Here is a 19,249-nt window from a genome sequence, read left to right as displayed (position 1 = left end):
GAAGGCAGTAAGGAAAGATCAATCTTAATAAAAGGTGCTGGGACAACCAAACACTCAAATGGAAAGAAAATGAACCTTTACTATTACCTATCACCATACACAAATCTCAATTCTAGGTGGATTATAAACCTAGATGTGAATGGGGGTGTCTGAGGGGCTCAGTCAGTTAAGCCTCCAACTTCAGCTCAGGTCATGATTGCACGGTTCGAGAGTTCAAGCCTCACATCAGGTTGTCAGCACAGAGCCTGCCTCAGACCTTCTGTCCCCTTCTCTCTCTGCCCCTCCCCTGCTCACTGCCGTGCTCTCTCTCTCTCTCTCTCTCTCTGTCAAAAATAATACATACATACATACATACATCTAGATGTGAATGACAAAACTCTTCGACGTTAACTCTCTAAAAGCTAATGTAAGAGGTTATCTTGAGGACGTCAAAGTAGGAAAAGATTTTTTCATGCAGGGCACAGAAAGAATCAGCCATAAACAATAAGACAAGTTACAGTACATTAAAAGTAAATTCTTCTTTTTATTAAGATACCATTAAGAAGTTAAAAGGCAAGCCACAAATGAGGCATTTACCAAAGTAAAATAATCAAACAACCAAAGCAAATGGACAGGAGACTTAAACAAGCACTTTACAAGTAAGGATACCCAAAAGAATATAAAAAGATGTTCAACCTTATTAGTAACCTGGGATATAACACCACAACTGGACACCATTTCAAACCCACTAGAATAGTTAAAACCAAACTGACCATAAATAAGTCTTGATGAGTATGTGGTTTAAAAAGAAACACCCCTTGTGGCACCTGGGTGGCTCAGTTGGTTAAGCGTCCGACTTCGGCTCAGGTCATGATCTCGTGGCTAGTGGGTACGAGTCCCACATCAGGCTCTGTGCTGACAGCTCAGAGCCTGGAGCTGGCTTCAGATTCTGTGTCTCCCTATCTCGCTGCCCCTCCCCCACTCGTGCTGTTTCTCTCGGTCTCAAAAATAAACATAAAAAATATATATATGTATACATATAAAGAAAAACACCTCTTTCATCACTAGAAAAGGTAAGAGAAGGGAATTTCCTTAACCTGGCAAATAGTATTTGCCCAAAAAAAAAAAAAAATCTAGTAAGTATCAGGTTTATTTATTGGAACAAAATCACAGCACTCCCTTTAAGATAAAGCCTAAGACAAGTGTGCTCATTATCATCATTTTTATTCAACATTATGTTGAAGGTCCTACTTAATCCAGTACACTAGGAAGTAAAAGGCACAGAAACTAGGAAACTATCATCATTTGCAGACACTATTTGCATAAGGCATCCTGGAGAATCTAATGGAGGAAAGAAGCAGCAGACAGAAGAGTATTTATAGTATACCACTTTGTATGTAAGAAAAAGAAATACGAATATATTCTGAGCTCTGAAGACAGACTGCCTGATTCTAAATCTTGGCTCAATCACTTAATAGCTTTATCATGTGGAGTAAAACATTTAACCAATCAAGGATTCCATTTTCACATTTGTAAAATACAGAGTAACAGTACCAATCACATGGGATTATTGCCAGAATCAAATGAGCTAATATTTGTAATAAACTTTGAGTATTTTTATATAAGTGTCTGTAAAAAATATATATAATTTTAAAATTTGAATTCTAAGACCTCAGACTAAAGTATCATTCTTTGCCTAAGTCAGTTTAGTAACTACACTCACTACTCTTCTAAGTTCTTTGGTGACTTGTCACTTGGCACCTCTCAGAAAATAGTCTTAGGATCATCCAATTTCACAACTATCAAAAGAACTGTGCATAAAGGGCACCTGCGTGGCTCAGTCCACACAGCATGCAAATCTTCATCTCAGTGTCATGAGTTCAGGTCCCAGATTTAGTGTAGAGTGTACTAACAAACTAAAATAAATAAGCAATTAACTTTTTAAAAGCACTTTGCATAAACAGAATAACACTATGTTTTCCTGTCAACAATAACAACATCATTTATTAAATATTTACTGTGTGTCAGATATCATACCAGGGAATTTTATACACATCTCAAGTAATTCTGAGCACAACATTATAGAATAGGCTTTTTTCCCCCTTGAATAGACGTTTTCATTTTTATTCCTACTTGTTAGAAAACTACAAACATTTAATTTCATAGCAAGTAAATAAAACCAGACAACCAGTCTGACCAACTGCAAAAGGTTTTGTTTAATAACTAGATCAGCCAGGACAATTAGGTCTAGCTAGTTCTAAAGCCCGATCTCTTTTTTTGTGTTACATGAATTCCCTCCAAATCTCTAGCTGTGCTAATTTCCTAAGCAGCGTGATAGCTGGAAGACTCCTTTCAGCAGGAATATACTCTAATGGTTAGGTTAAACCTATATACCCAAATACTAGAAAGCTCCTGAATTCTATTATTTGCCTTGAAAAAAGAACTTAGAGAGAACGAACTCCTCATTCATTCCTTTTGAGTTCCTCCATTGCCTTCAAAAGGCCATTCTACCCTCCTACTTCCAAATTCCTCACACTTCCTTTTTTTTTTTAACGTTTATTTTTGAGAGAGAGAGAGAGAGAGAGAGAAAGAATGGGAGACAGAATCCCAAGCAGGCCCCATGCTGCCAGCACCGAGCACAATGTGGGGCTTGAACCCCCAGACAGTGAGATCATAACTTAAACCAAAAATCAAACAGTTGGAGGTTTAACCAACTGAGCTACCCAGCCGCCCCCTCCCCTCACACTTTCTAAAACAGGTTTTATCTGGCAACACCTACCATTCCTCTGAGTTTTACACTAAAGAAGACCATGGTTCCAAGTAAATAAAGGCAATTACTTAATCACCATTTTTAACATTGTGTACCATAGGTTATTAGATTACCTCTCTGGAATAGTTCTAATCTAATTGGACTTCTGTCTTACCTATGCCAAGTAATCAATCCACAATCTGCTCTCCAGAATTAATTTCTATATTGGTTAAGGTTATTGGATTTGTAAGCAACTAAAATATCTCTAGGCAACTTTATTAAGAAAAAAATTAACGGATGGATGGATATAGGATTTTGTTTAGAACTTCAGAACTAAAAAGAATGATGACAAAAACAGGCTTGGGAAAAAAGACCATGGCCATTCTTCAAATCTGGGAACAAAGAAACAACCTAAAATTTTAAGATGCCATACGAAAATTATTAAATTCCAAACTTTCTCCTTCTATCCTTGAATCAAACTACTCAAAGGGACGAGAGAAATAAAGATAGACTTCCAACCTACGGCCCAGCTTGACTATCCAGGGGTAGGGAACCATAAGTAACAGCCCCAACAAGACTGCGCAATGTGGAAGAAGGAATTTCTCAAAAGGAAATCAATGTGCTGTTTAGTTAAGAAATGGGGTGCAGGAATAGATATTGAAGGCAAAAAAACAAGAATGTACCACAGGCCAAGAACTGAACTAGAAACTTTATCTACATTATATTTACTCCTTGCAATTTATTAGTATTTGGTAGGGCAGTTTTCATTATCTTTAATAACTATATTTCGGGGACAGAGACCAGGGATACTCAAGGTCTTTTAACACTTCATCACTCTCATCCTATAACATAACCAAGGGAATTATTTTGAAATGGTATTTATAATTAAGAACCTGCTTATTTAGGGGCACCTGGGTGGCTCCTGATTTCCACTCAGGTCATGATCTCACTGTTTTAGAGTTCAAGCCTGGCTTCTGCACTGACAGTGCAGAGCCTGCTTAGGATTCTCTCTCTCCCTCTCTCTCTCTCTGCCCCTCCACTCCTCATGTGCTTGCTCACTCTCTCTCTCCCCCACTCCCCCAAGAATAATTAAAAATAAATGAATAAATAAAAAATAAATAAATAGGGTTGCTTGGTGGCTCAGTCAGTTAAGCATCCAACTTAAGCTCAGGTCATGATCTCGTGGTCCATGAGCTCGAGCCCCATGTCAGGCTCTGTGTTGACAGCTCAGAGCCTGGAGCTTGCTTCAGATTCTGTGTCTCCCTCTCTCTCTGCCCCTTCCCTGCTCACACTCTGTGTCTCAAAAATGAACATTAAAAAAAATTAAAAATAAATAAATGAAAAGAACCTACTTATTTATTTGCAAGAATATCACATTTCTTAATTTATGTCACGTCTATAAATTATCACTATACCTTTTATTCATATGAATATTCACATACATATTTATATTCATATCTTAATTTATAACACTCAACATCACATATAAAAACTGCAGCCATTTCCATGAGCAATTTGATCCCTAAATCCAAGAGTTTAAATAAAGCATTAGAGGGGCAACTAATCCAATTGCTTCACTTTTCTGAACTATTTCTGGAAAGGGATAGGCAGCTGCTAAGACTGGTACTTGGTGCTGGTAGAAAAGATAAAAATTCCTTCAGTTATATCACTGAAAAGGTGCCTGGCTGGCTCAGTAGGAAGAGCCTGTGACTCTTGATCTCAGGGTACTGAGTTCCAGCCCAACACTGGGTTTAGCACACAGACTAAATATAACCAAAGCTCCCTACTATTTTGATAAGGTCGGGGGCAGGGGACAGAAGGCCTGAGTTCATAAAAAAAATTTCTTCCTGATGACTGAAGACATTAAAGCTTTTTCCGTTGAATACTCAACAACTGATTTTTTTTTTTTAAGTTTATTTATTTGACAGAGAGAGAGCACATGGATGAGGGGCAGAAAGAGCGGGAGAGAGAGAAATCCCAAGGAGGCTCTGTCAGCACAGAGCCCGATGCAGGGCTTGATCTAATGACCTAAGCTGAAATCAAGAGTGAAGACGCTCAAACAACTAAGCCACCCAGGTGCCCCTCTTTTTTTTTTTTTTTTTTTTTTTAAATCTTAGAAAGAGACAGAGAGTATCTTAAGCAGGCCCCACACTCAGCACAGTGCCCAACACAGGGCTCAATCCCATGACCCTGGGATCATGACCTGAACTGAAATCAAGAGTCAGATGCTCCAACTGACTGAGTTACACCCCAGGCTCCCCCAACTTATTTTTTGACTGTAAATCTCACTGTCCAGCTGGGTTTGGAATCATAGATCAAGTTTCTAAAAGATTAAGCAGAAAAGTGACTCAAACTGCACCATTCCTTGTCTAATTAATATTAAAATGAAAACAATCGCACTGGAGAGAATACTGGAAAAGGACAACCTTTCTGGAGGACACTCTGGCAATGAACAGTGATTCCTCTTCAAGAATTTATGGCAAAGGAGTACTACCTAACAGCAATGCATATACTCTTCCTCTCACTGTATTCCTGGATAACACCTATCTATCCTTCAGGTTTTAGTGTCACTTTGTTAAAGAGGCCTTATCTAACTCAATCTAAATTGGATTCCAGTTAGGGGCACCAGGATGGCTCAGTAGGTACAGTGTGTGACTCTTGATCTCAGAGTTGTGGGTTCAAGCCCCACACTGGGTGTAGAGATTACTTTAAAAAAAAAATCTTAAAATAAATTAGATTCCATTAGTGTATTCTCTCATATCACACTACATATACTTTTCCTTTATACCGCTTAGTGTGTAACTATTTCTTTGACTTTTATATAATGTTCATGTTTCCCAATTAGTTTAAAGAAGCCATGGACCAGTTGAAATATGTCTATTTTGCTATAAACTCTGTATCTCCAGTACCTAGTATCTTGACAAGTAGATGACACTCACTGAGAAGTGAAAAAAAAGTTAAAGGACAATATGAACTAATTCATTTATGTTTGTGTGTTTAGCAGTGATAAACCTATGGATGGTAAAATTTCAACTGACATTTGCTTTAATCTTTATATTTTGGTACTGTTTGTGTCACTTTATAATTAGGGAACATATAAAGCTATTATGATTTTATAAAATAAAAAAAAAAGATACATGTGCCTAGCACTATGCTTTATATACAGTAGTGCTCTCAAAATGTTTCTTTCTCTTTCCTTTGAAATTAACTGAGAGGAAACTTCCAGGGGAACATTTAAGGAAAATGTTCAGAATAAATTAAAATGTTTTAATTATATGAAATAACTAAGTGTTATTTGGGGATAGGTTTATTTACTAATGCAACATGGGGGGCGGGGGGCAGAGTGCCAAACAGTGAGGATTAGCTCAATGAATTAGGACCAGCTGAGCTGTCATTAACACTAACTGTTTCAAATGACTGAATCAACCTCATGATAACACTATTAACATTAATGGGGTGAGTGGGGGGACAAAGTATATGCGTATATTAAAAGTAGGTAATTGGTAAATCTAGAAATTAAAACCAAAATACCAAAGTAACTCAGTATATGTAAAAGCAAACTGATTTCTTCTTACAAAACCATTCTTAAGAAGAAAAAAAAGGGGTGCCTGGGTGGCTCAGTTAAGTGTCTGACTCTTGATCTCAGCTCAGATCATCATCCCAGGGTTGTGGGATCCAGCCCTGCATTGGGCTCTGTGCTGGCAGCATGGACCCTGCCTGGGATTCCCTCTCCCCCCCCCCCCCCGCTCCCCCGCCACTCACGCTCTCTCTCTTCCTCCCTCCCAAAACTAAATAAAAATTAAAAAGGAAATAAAATGAAAAAAAGAAAATATTTCCAGACACAACAGCTTTTCAGAGACATAAAAATATGTGAAAAGAAGATTACAAATTGTTTCAGGTATGAAATAAGTTTTGGAGAATATGAATCTGAGTTGTTGCCATCTCTCCCTAAAGAAAACAAAAGTCTTCATTGGTAAGGTATTAAAAAAAAAAAAAATCACAGGGCCCTTCTAAAATGCTAACAAGTACATGCCATAAAACTTCTGTTTTATGAAAGACACAGATTACATAAATATGTATTACACACGCATAGAACCTAAACAGTAAGACAGGCGTATTATAAATCAAGTGTAGTGTCATGACCTTTTGTGACCTTTTCAAAGCAATGTGTATTTTCCGGTGAATTTGCTAGAGTAAAACAAAAAGCTTTAGTTTAACTCAAGAAATGATTTTGGGAATAACAAATTTTCATCAGGTCAAACTTTCTCTACATTTATTCTACATTTTTTAAAAAAATTTTTTAATGTTTATTTATTTTTGAGAGAGAGAGAGAGCAAGCTGGGGAGGGGCAGAGACAGGAGGTGACACAGAATCTGAAGCAGGCTTCAGGCTCTCGGTTGTCAGCACAGAGCCCGACTGGGGGCTCGAACACAAACAGTGAGATCACGACCTGAGCTAAAGTCAGACTGAGTCACCCAGGCACCCCTAGTTTACATTTTTTATTATAGAAACTTATAAAAAGGAAAGTAGTGAGAACATTACAATGAATTCATCTACTATTCATCTACTTTCAATAATATACTATTCATCTACTTTCAATAATTATCAATTATTCTCTATTATTCTCTACATCCCCATTTTCCCCAACCACAGATTATTTTGAGTCAGAGAAGTCTAGCTCATGCTTGCTCTTCAACCTTTTCTCTCTTCCCTAAAGGTAACCATATTTTTAAAAATTATGATTTATCCTTCCATCAGCTCCCTTTTCTTATTTTTAAAAGTTTTATTTTCTTAAGTTATCTCTACACCGAACATGGGGCTCAAACTCACAACCCGAAGATCAACAGTCACACATTCCTCTGACATAGCCAGCCAGGTGCCGCTCCATTATCCATTTTTTAAACCAGCAAAGGTTATAATCACATATCACTCTCCCTTTAGAAAAGATACCATATCATATGTCCCTTTCCCCAACTTCATAATTTCACTTAACAATTTCTTATTTTATCAAGTAGGTATTTCAGTATGTATCTCAAAGGAATTCTTTTATTTATTTATTTTTTATTTGAGAGAGAGACAGAGGCAGAGGAAGAGAGAGAGATTTTTAAATGGGCTCCAAGCTCAACTGACTGAGCGACGCAGGCACCCCTCAAAGGAATTCTTGGCTCCATAAATATTTTTTAATAAGGACACAAAAGCACTAGCCAAAAAAAATAAATATAAATTATACCTAATTAAAACTGGCAACTTCCATCCACCAAAATATTCCATTAACAGAGCAAAAAGGCAAACCGCAGAGTGAAAGAACATATTCACAATGCATATATCCATTAAGATACAAATACAAAACATCAGAACAAAAGAAAAAGAGAACATCAATGAAACATGACAGAAGAGAGGATTCTGGAAAGGTAGTGGAGTAGGGTGCACCAGGAATCTGTCTCCCTGCCATTATACAATAATTGCACTGGCACAATCAGATATAACTGCTTTAGAACTCTCAAGTTTGTTGAAGGACTGAAACTTTTGGGAAATGACAAGAATGGTAAAATACAGTGAATTCTGCTCAATTTCAGCTCTTAACACAGGAGCACTAGCCATCCCCCACCCCTCAGGCATACTATGCATCTGTTCCTGGGGCAGCTGACACACCTTGCAGGAGCCAAGGCTGGCTAAAAGGATCCTGTCCTCTGAATATTGAGTATCTCTCTTCTGATGGCTGGTTGCAGCTTCTGATCATACAATTTCAGGCAAAGAGGTCAGTAGCCATTATTGTTATACTACCCCCATCCACTGTTATAAGCCCCTACCAATCCAGGTTAAGTGTTTTCCAGGGTATTTATTTATTTCTTCAAATATCCTCTCTGCCCCCCTCCTCTGTCTGTCTTGCCCTTTTTCCCCTTTCAGGAGCCAGACATTAAAGACCAGGATATTAAAAAACAACTGCATATATGGGAAAACTACAAAGTGCCTGTGCATGACTCAGAAATGGTTTAGAGGGGGCTCCTGGGGGCGCAGTCGGTTAAGCGTCCGACTTCAGCCAGGTCACGATCTCGCGGTCCCGTGAGTTCGAGCCCCGCGTCAGGCTCTGGGCTGATGGCTCGGAGCCTGGAGCCTGTTTCCGATTCTGTGCCTCCCTCTCTCTCTGCCCCTCCCCCGTTCATGCTCTGTCTCTCTCTGTCCCAAAAATAAATAAACGTTGAAAAAAAAAAAAAAAAAAAAGAATGGTTTAGAAAAGTCCTGAGAAGACATTAAATTTACATCCCCAGCTAATCCTCAGCAAGGAGACAGCCTACAACAATCAAAGAAATAAAATGAAACAGCAAACAAAAAACACAAATCTTAGGGAAGGAAGAGAATCTGATTTCCAGAGTTACCACACTACTAGGGGTTCAAATATGCAGTACTCAGCAAAAACTCACAAAGAATACAAAGAAACAGGAACGTATAGATGTTCAAAGGAATAAATCAACAGAAACTGTTCTTGAAAAAGATCTAACAGCAGAGACATTAGACTAGACTAAGATGTTAAAACAACTGTCTCTAAGATGCTAAAAGAACTAAAGAAACATGAGAAGAAAATCCAGAAAACCATGGTGAGCAAAATAGAAATATCAATAGATAAAAACAATACAGAAAGAAGCCAAGGAGTAATTCTGAAGCTGAAAATAAAAAGCACAAAAATGGAAATAAAAAATTCATTGAGGATTCAAAAGTAAATGTGAACAGGCAGAAAAAAGAATCACTAAACTTGAGGAGACATACATATTACAGAAGTCCCAGAAATGAGGGAGAGAAACAGAGTACATGGGATGAGGAAAGGGAGGGGAAGAAAGGGACAGAGAGAATATTTGAAGAAATAATGACTGAATACTTCACGAATCTGATGACAGACATGAATATCAACATCCAAGTAGCTCAACAATCTCCAAGTAAGATGAACTCAGACTCATGCCGAGACATACTATAATCAAACTTTCAAAATCCAAGACAAAGAGAGAATCTTAAAAGAAGCAAGAGAAGCAAATCATCATATAATAAGGATCCTCAATGGCAGATTTCTCAGTAGAACTTTGGAGGCAAGAAGATGGGAGGGCCGACATATTCAAGGTGCTAAAAAAAGAAAGAAAAGAAAAGAAAAGAAAAGAAAAGAAAAGAAAAGAAAAGAAAAGAAAAGAAAAGAAAAGAAAAGAAAAAAGAAACTATCAACCAGCAAAAGCATCCTTTAAAAATGAGGGAGAAATCAACAAAGACATTCCCAGAAAAACAGAAGTTGAAGGAGTGCATGACCACTAGACCTGTCCTGCAAGAAACATTCAAAGGAGTCCTGCAAGAAGGAATGAAAGGACACTACACAGTGACTAAAAACCATACAGAAAAATAAAAATGTCAATAAAGGCAAATACAGGAGGAATTAGAAAAGCTAGTATTATTGGAACAAAAGTTTCTAACTGTACTTATTGTTTTCTATATGACAATGGAGACTAATACGTTTAAAGGAAAAAGTCATTAATATAAAAGCAAGTATTACTGTAAGACACCAGTATAGGAAATAAGGGACAATAAAAGCTATAGGGTATAAACAAAACAGAGCAATGACAGAAGTAAGTCAGTCCTTAACAGTGATTGCTTTCAATGTAAATGAATTAAACTCTCCAATTAAAAGATTGATGAGGCTCCTGCTCACGGGGTTAAGAGTCCAACTCTTGATCTCCGTTCAGGTCATGATCTCACAATCTGTGAGATAGAGTCCCATGTCGGGCTCTGCACTGACAGTGCGGAGCATAGGATTCTCTCTCTCTCTCTCTCCTTCCCTGTCTCTGCTCCTCTCCCGCTGATATGCTCGCTCTCTCTCAAAATAAATAAAATTTTTAAAAAATTTTTTGAAAATAAAAGAGAGATTGGTAGAAGTCTTCCATATAAAAGCAGTCCATAAAAACTGAGAGTGGTGGCTGTTTTTCAAATGCTCAAAAACCAACAAAAAATAACAAAGGCTAGAGAGAAACAAGGCAACATGGTTCAAAGGATACAAATAAATCTCCAGACATGACCTTAAATAAACAAAGATCTAATGTTGCTAATGTAACATTGTGTGGTAATGAGAATATCAATGAAAAACTATTAAAAAAGAATCAAACAAATTTTAGAGCTAAAGAGCACAAAAACTCAACTGAAAATACACACAGTAGTTTACTAGCAGAACTGTTCAAACAGAAGAATCAGCAAACTCAAAAAAGACATCTGAATTACTGAGACAGGAAACTTTAAAAAAAGAATGAGAGGGGCGCCAGGGTGGCTCAGTCGGTCAAGCATCCGACTTCGGCTCAGGTCATGATCTAATGGTCCGTGAGTTCGAGCCCCACATTGGGCTCTGTGCTGACAGCTCAGAGCCTGGAGCCTGCTTCGGATTCTGTGTCTCCCTCTCTCTCCCTGCCCCTTCCCCACTCATGCTCTGTCTCTCTCTGTCTCAAAAATAAATAAACATCAGAATAAAAAAATTAAAAATAAAAGTGCTGAAATTAAAAAAACTGACAATGAAGAATAATAACATATCCAGCAAGACTATCCCTCAAAAATGAAGGAGACATAAAGATTTTTCCCAGATAAAGAAAAGCTGAGACGTTCATCACCAATAGTCTGGCCTTATAAGAACAGCTAAAGACAGTCCAAGTTGAAAGAATACTAGAAGGCAGTGGAGGCAGGGTACTCCTGACTGGCCCCATCAATGGAGTGTCTGACTCTTGATCCTAGGGGTTGTGAGTTCGAGCCCACACTGGGTGCACAGATTACTTAAACATGAAATCTTTAAAAAAATTTTTTTAAATACGAAAAACAAAGAATACTAGGAAAGCAACACAAAAGCATAAAAAAAATAAAGCTCTTGGATAAAGGTAAATATATAAATACAGAATCCTAAAATATTCCAATGGTAGTACATAAATCAGTGTTATTGCTGGTATAGCATTTAAAATTAAAGGCATACAGGGTCACCTGGCTGGCTCACTTGGTACAGCATGCGACTCTGGATTTCAGGGTCGTAAGTTCAAGACTAATGTTGGGGCCTAGAGTTTATACATAAAAAAAAAAGTTGGGGTGCCTGGGTGGCTCAGTCAACTAAGCATCCAACTGTGGATTTCAGCTCAGGTCATGATCTCACAGTGTGTAGGTTCTGGCCCCACATAGGGCTCTATACTGGCAGTACAGAGCCTGCATGGGATTCTCTCTCTGCCCCCACCTTCTGAAAATAAATGGATAAAATAAACTTAAAAAAAAAGTCAAAGCAGGGGCCCCTGGGTGGCTCAGTCAGTTGAACATCCCAACTTCGGCTCAGGTCATGACCTCACGGTTTTTGTGGTTGGAGGCCCACGTCTGGCTTTGCAATGACAGCTCAGAGCCTGGAGCCTACTTTGGATTCTGTGTCTTCCTCTCTCTCTCTCTCTCTCTGCCCCTTCCCATGCTTGTGCGCCTGCTGTCTCTCTCTCAAAATAAACATTAAAAAAAAAAATTTTAATGCATAAAAATAACGATGCCCATAAAACTATTTCAATGGATACAAAATATAAGATGTAATTTGTGACATTGTTAACATAAGATAAGGGAAGATTTGTAAGGGCAGAGTTTGCATATGAATAAATTTATCATCTAAAATAAATTAACTATATAGCATATTACATAATCTCCACATAACGAATAAAATACACACCTATAGAAAATACATAAAACTAAATAAGGAACTAAAGCATACCACTATAGTAATTAACAAAATACAAGGAAGTCTATAAGAGAGGAAAAGAGAAACAAAATAGGTACAAGACATACAGAAAACAGTAAGTCTTACTCTTTCAGTAATCACATTAAAAGTAAACAGAAGAGGGGTGCCTCATTCAGTTAAGCGTCCGACTTTTGGCTCAGGTCATGATCGTGCAGTTCATGGGTTCAAGCCCCCCATTAGGCTCTGTGCTGAAAGCTCAGAGCCTGGAGCCTCCTTGGGAATTCTGTGTTGCCCTCTCTCTCTTGCCCTTCCCCACTTGTGCTGCTCTCAAAAATAAACAACAAACATTAAAAAATTTTACAAAATAAAGGTTGGGGCGCGCTGGGTGGCGCAGTCCGGTTAAGCGTCCGACTTCAGCCAGGTCACGATCTCGCGGTCCATGAGTTCGAGCCCCGCGTCAGGCTCTGGGCTGATGGCTCAGAGCCTGGAGCCTGTTTCCGATTCTGTGCCTCCCTCTCTCTCTGCTGCCCTCCCCCGTCATGCTCTGTCTCTCTCTGTCCCACAAAATAAATAACGTTGAAAAAAAAAATTTAAAAAAAAAAAAATAAAAAAATAAAAAAATAAAAAATAAAGGTTAATGAAAGAAAAACCCCACAATGAAAAGATACAGAGGGATAGAATGGATAGAAAAAGAAGAGCCAACTATATGCTACTACTACAAGAGATTCATTTTAGATGTAAAGACACCCAAAAGCTGAAAGTAAAAGACTGACAAAAAGATACTCCATGCAAATGGTTACCAAAAGAGAATACACGTAGCCATACTTATGAGATAAAATACCCTTTAGAGAAAACCTGTCACAAGAGATAATCATCAATTATAATGATGAGAGTCAATTCACCAGGAAGCTATTAACAATTGTAAATATGCAGACACCTAATAAAGTACCCACTTGCATGAAGCAAATAGTAAAAGACCAAGGAGAGAAATGGACACTAACACAATAATTGAAAAATTCAAATATACCGTTATGTTATGGTATGAAGCAAACAGGACAAAACCTCATAAGGACAAACTTCAAGGTGTATTACAGAGCTGTAATCATCAAGACAGTATGGTACTGGCACAAGAACAGACACTCAGATCAATGGACCAGAATAGAGAACCCACAAATGGACCCACAAACATATGGCCAACTACCTCTGACAAAGCAGGAGAGAATAGCCATGGAATAAAGACAGTCTCTTCAGCAAGTGGTGCTGGGAAAACTGACCAGCAACATGCAGAAAAATGAACCTGGACGACTTTATACCCACACACAAAAATAAACTCAAAATGGATGAAAGACCTCAGTGTAAGACAGGAAGCCATCAAAATCCTCAAGCAGGCAAAAACCTCTTTGACCTTGGCCACAGCAACTTCCTACTCAACATGCCTCCAGAGGCAAGGGAAACAAAAGCAAAATGAACTACTGGGACCTCATCAAGATAAAAAGCTTCTGCACACCGAAGGGAACAATCAGCAAAAGTCAAAGGCAACCAACGGAATTGGGAGAAGATATCCGGCAAATGACATATCAGATAAAGGGTTTAGTATCCAAAATATATAAAGAACTTATCAAACGCAACACCCAAAAAACAAATAATCCAGTGAAGAAGAATGGGCCAAAAGACATGAATAGACACTTCTCCAAAGAAGACTTCCAATGGTGAACAGACACATGAAAAAAGCTCAACATCACTCATCATCAGGGAAATACAAATCAAAACCACAATGAGATACCACCTGACACCTGTCCAAATGGCTAACATTAACAACTCAGGCAACAAGAGATGTTGGCGAGGATGTGGAGAAAGAGGATCTCTTTGCATTGTTGGTGGGAATGCAAGCTGGTGCAGCACTCTGGAAAGAACAGTATGGAGTTTCCTCAAAAAATTAAAAATAGAGCTACCCTACGACCCCGCAATTACACTATCTATTTATCTAAGGTGTGCTGTTTCAAAGGGGCACATGCGCCCCCATGTTTATAGCAGCACTATCAACAACAGCCAAAGTATGGAAAGAACCCAAGTGTCCATCGATGGATGAATGGATAAAGAAGATGTGATAAATATATACAATGGATTATTACTCGGCAATCAAAAAGAATGAAATCTTGCCATTTGCAAATACGTGGATGGAACTAGAGAGTATTATGCTAAGTGAAATTAGTCAGAGAAAGACAAATATCATATGACTTCACTCATATGAGGACTTTAAGAGACAAAACAGATGAACATAAGGGAAGGGAAGCAAAAATAATATAAAAACAGGGAGGGGGACAAAACATAACAGACTCTTACATATGGAGAACAAACAGAGGGTTACTGGAGGGGTTGTGGGAGGGGGGATGGGCTAAATGGGCCAAAGGGCATTGAGGAATCCTACTCCTGAAATCATTGTTGCACTGTATGCTAACCTGGATGTAAATTAAAAAAATAAATAAAAACAATGACCATTCCCCCCCCAAAGAAAAAAAGAAAATTCATAAGGAACAAACTGAAACACACCACAGATCAACTAGACCTAACAAATATATCAAAACACATACCCCCACCCCAAACAACAACACAATCCAAGTTCTGCAAGGGCAAATGAAATTTTCTCCAGGATAGATCACATGTTAAGCCACAAATAAATCTTACATTTAGAATACCGATATCTACCAAGTATCTTTTCCGGTTTCTATGGACTGTAACTAGAAATGAATACCAAAGGGAAAATGAAAAACTCATAAATACCTGGGAATTAAATAACACACTCAAACAATAAATAAAACAAAAGGGGTAACAAGGGAAATCAGAAATATCATAAGACAGGCGCCTGGGTGGCTCATTCATTTGGTTAAGAAGCATCTGACTCTAGATTTGGCTCAGGTCATAATCTCACTGTTTTGTGAGTTCAATCCCATGTCAAGCTCTGCACTGACCCTGCGGAGCCTGCTTGGGATTCTCTCTCTCTCTCTCTCTCTCTCTCTCCCCCCCGTTTGCATTCTCTTTCAAGAAAAATTAACTAAAAAAAGAAATTAGAACACAAATAACCAAAATAAAAAAGAGAAAAATAAAATAAAAATCAACAAACTAACTTGGATTTTTGGAAAGATTAATAAATTAACAAACCCTTTGCTAGACTAAAAGGGAAAGAAAGAGACTTAAATAAGAAATCAGAAATGAAAGAAAATGTTACAATGGGCACCAAAGAAATAAAAGTAATCATGAGACAACTATGAACAATTACACACCAACAAATTGGATAACCTAGAAAAAATGAATAAATTCCTAGAAACCTACAACCTACTAAAATTGAATCATTGAGAAATAAAAAATCTGAACAGACCTATTAAATCAGTAATCCAAAGTCTCCGAACAAGGAAAAGCTCAGAACCAGATGTTTTCACTGGTGAATTCTTCCAAACATACGTTGTCATTCCATGCAGGAGTGGGATGGATCCTATGGTAGCTGTATGTTTAACCTTTAGAGGAACTGCCAAACTGTTTTCCAAAGGGACTGCACCATTTTACATTCCCATTAGCAATGCAGGAGAATTCCAATTTCTCTATATTCTTGCCAACACATGTTGTCTCTTTTTCATTAGAGCATCCTACCGGCTGTGAAGCTGGGTCTTATTGTTGCGCATGTGGTAACATTTATGCTATAAACAGTGGACATGGAAAAGTATGCTTAGTAAACTGGCTCAAGTCATGACCTCACATTCATGAGTTTGAGCCCCACATTGGGCTCTCTGCTGTCAGTGAGGAGCCCTCTCCGGATCCTCTGTCTCCCTCACTCTACCCCTCCTGCTCCCTCTCGCGCGCTCTCTCTCCCTCCCCCCCCCAAAATAAATACATTAATTTTAAAAATAAATAAATAATACAAATAAAAAATAAAAAGCCCTGGAGCGCCTGGATAGTTCAGTTGCTTAAGCGTCTGACCTCAGATCAGGTCATGATCTCATGGTTCGTGGGTTCGAGCTCCACGTCAGGCTCTGTACTGACAGCTCAGAGCCTGGAGCCTGCTTGGGATTCTGAGTGTGTCTCTCTCTGTACCCCTCCCCCCACTCATTTATTTTTTAAATAAGCCTTAAAATAAAATAGATTGAACAGTGCTAGGAAATAGGGTTTCTAAAGGTTTTTAGAAAGATGATAAAACTGGTGTTTAATGAACGAGAAAGAGCTAGAGAGGAAACACTGTAGTGAAAGATAACGAGCTATAGGCTATAGGAATGTTGCAGTCGTTTAAACTTGGGGCCATTAACAGCTTGACTTAGGATACTGAAAAGCAGAACAATTGTCATTTAGAAGGAAAAAGCAAGAAAATTTTGTGGCAGAAATGGCTCTTAAGAATAAAACAGAGGGGCGCCTGGGTGGCGCAGTCGGTTAAGCGTCCGACTTCAGCCAGGTCACGATCTCGCGGTCCGGGAGTTCGAGCCCCGCGTCAGGCTCTGGGCTGATGGCTCAGAGCCTGGAGCCTGTTTCCGATTCTGTGTCTCCCTCTCTCTCTGCCCCCTCCCCCGTTCATGCTCTGTCTCTCTCTGTCCCAAAATAAATAAAAACGTTGAAAAAAAATTAAAAAAAAAAAAAAGAATAAAACAGAAAAGCACACGTGTGGCTGAGTCAGTTAAGTGTCCTACTCTTGGTTTGTGGGATAGAGCCCTGCATTAAACTCTGCACTGACAGGGCAGAGTCTGCTTGGGATTCTCTCCCCATCTCTGCTCCTCTCTTGGTCTCACTTACGCCCTTCTCACAGACCTCTTACTACAAGATGTGGCAAATGCAATGGACATCTATCTCTATTCAAATACCTACTCTAAATATAAGTAATAAACTTAAAAACTACATGTTTAAACAAAAGATATGTTAACGGTAACACCAGGGCAAAGGACAAAATACAAACCGAAAAGCTGAAATAAGATAGCTTCGTGGGGAAGAAGTGAGTTCAATCTTGTCCTACTGGCCTGAAGTGACAGTTGAGAACAAAGAGTGTCCAGTAGGAAACAAAAAACAAAGAACAATGGTTTTCAATCTTAGATTTTTTTTAAAAATTTTAATGTCGTGCTCGCTTCGGCAGCACATATACTAAAAATTTTAATGTTTATTTATTTTTGAGATAGAGAGAGACAAAGAGAGACAGAGTGTGAGCAGGGGAGGGGACACAGCGAGGGAGACACAGAATCTGATGCAGGCTCCAGGCTCTGAGCTGTCAAACCAGAGCCTGACGAAGGGCTTGAACTCACGAACCGTGAGATCATGACCTGAGCCAAAGTCGGACGCTCAATGGACCAAGCCACCCAGGTACCCCAATCTTAGATATTTTTCAACCTATGAAAGGTATTAGAACAGAGATGTCCATTTGCATTTCCCACATCTTGTAGTAATAGGTCTACGTGACAGAAGCTTGGTCTAATAAGAAACCCTGACTTCAGAGGACTGTTGGAAAGGCAGCCTTTGGTTTTCCAACCTTTAAAACAGAGACATACACCATAAGCCTGCGGTTTATGTGTTTAGTGACCTATGTACACTGGCCTTCTCACACATACTTCAAGAGCATGGCTCCTAACACAATACTCTGTCCAGATTTCTGACTCCAATTTCAACAATTGTATATGCAATTTTGTTGAAAAACCTGCAAGTTATAAAAGCATGTGATAGATTCTGAATTTTAAAGAAAAGATCTGCCCGGATTTGTTCAGGATGTATCTGTCATAGCTAGCTAGAGGGCAGGGGGGTGCAAACGGATATCCATTCCTTTTATAATTTACCAAAGTTATAATGATTTTACACTAATATGTGTGATCACTTGATTGATGTTAATGTTAATCTTGGCCTTTAGAATATAGGGACTATGTCTCATTTTGCATACCATACCAATTAATTAGCACATAGTAAGTGCTCAAATTATATTTATGAAAGAATGAAACAGGCTCTATCCCAATCCAGAATCTGAATAAGTGTTGGACCTATGTATATACATTTAAAAAAAAGAAAAGTTGACCAAAAATAAAATAATGTGCATCTTTCTTATAAAGGTAGTAACTAAAACACTCCAGTGAAACAACCTGGAAACAGTTCAGTTCTAAAGAAGTTATTTCCAAAGCAACAATAACTGTAAAAAGGTAAAGTGAATGGAATAAATGTTAAAGGACAGAGAGTAAAGAGCAACTGTTTGCTAAGAGATTTTACCTACTTAAATCTACAGTATCATGTTATCATCAGGCAAGACTCTGGGATCTATTAACTAGCCTACAAATGAAATTACCCTAATAGCAGATTTATATTCTGTATATTATTAGTTCTCACAATAACCACCTCCCCCCATTTTTTTGATGAAAACACATGTTCTCATTATGATTATAGTCTCGAAGCAAGTTAAGTAACATAGAATCTGTTTTAAGTGTTTGTCTCATATCTTTACTGAATACTATCACTAAACTATGTCTAGTCTTCTAAAAGTTAATCCAAAATGGCACGTATATGCCACCATATAATGCTCCCTAACAGAAATGACCTACAAGTCATAACTTTCCAGAGTAAAGACGTAAAGATTCCTAAGTCAGTCCTAAAGAATTCTAAGATATCCTCTTGTAACCCTAAAACAAATATGAAATACAGAATTAGAAATACTAGACTTATCACCAATTGAGTCAAATTATTCAGACACTTTTATCCAGTGAAGAGAAACAAACGGTGTATTATATCTATATGTATAAAATATTTTATAAAGAAAGAAAAGGAATGCCTGGGTGGCTCAATCGGTTGGGCATCCAAGTCTT

At 38.2% G+C, this 19,249-nt stretch overlaps 1 protein-coding gene across 1 annotated transcript in view; it reads right to left on the bottom strand.

Annotated features, from left to right (window-relative positions):
• The window catches only part of RIMKLB (ribosomal modification protein rimK like family member B), a 63,660-nt gene that overhangs the window by 27,340 nt on the left and 17,071 nt on the right, over nucleotides 1-19,249 (bottom strand).

Source organism: Lynx canadensis, chromosome B4 (genome assembly GCF_007474595.2).
Source record: "Lynx canadensis isolate LIC74 chromosome B4, mLynCan4.pri.v2, whole genome shotgun sequence".
In the NCBI taxonomy this organism is placed as follows: Eukaryota; Metazoa; Chordata; class Mammalia; order Carnivora; family Felidae; genus Lynx; species Lynx canadensis.
This window is presented reverse-complemented; position numbering and strand designations above follow the sequence as displayed.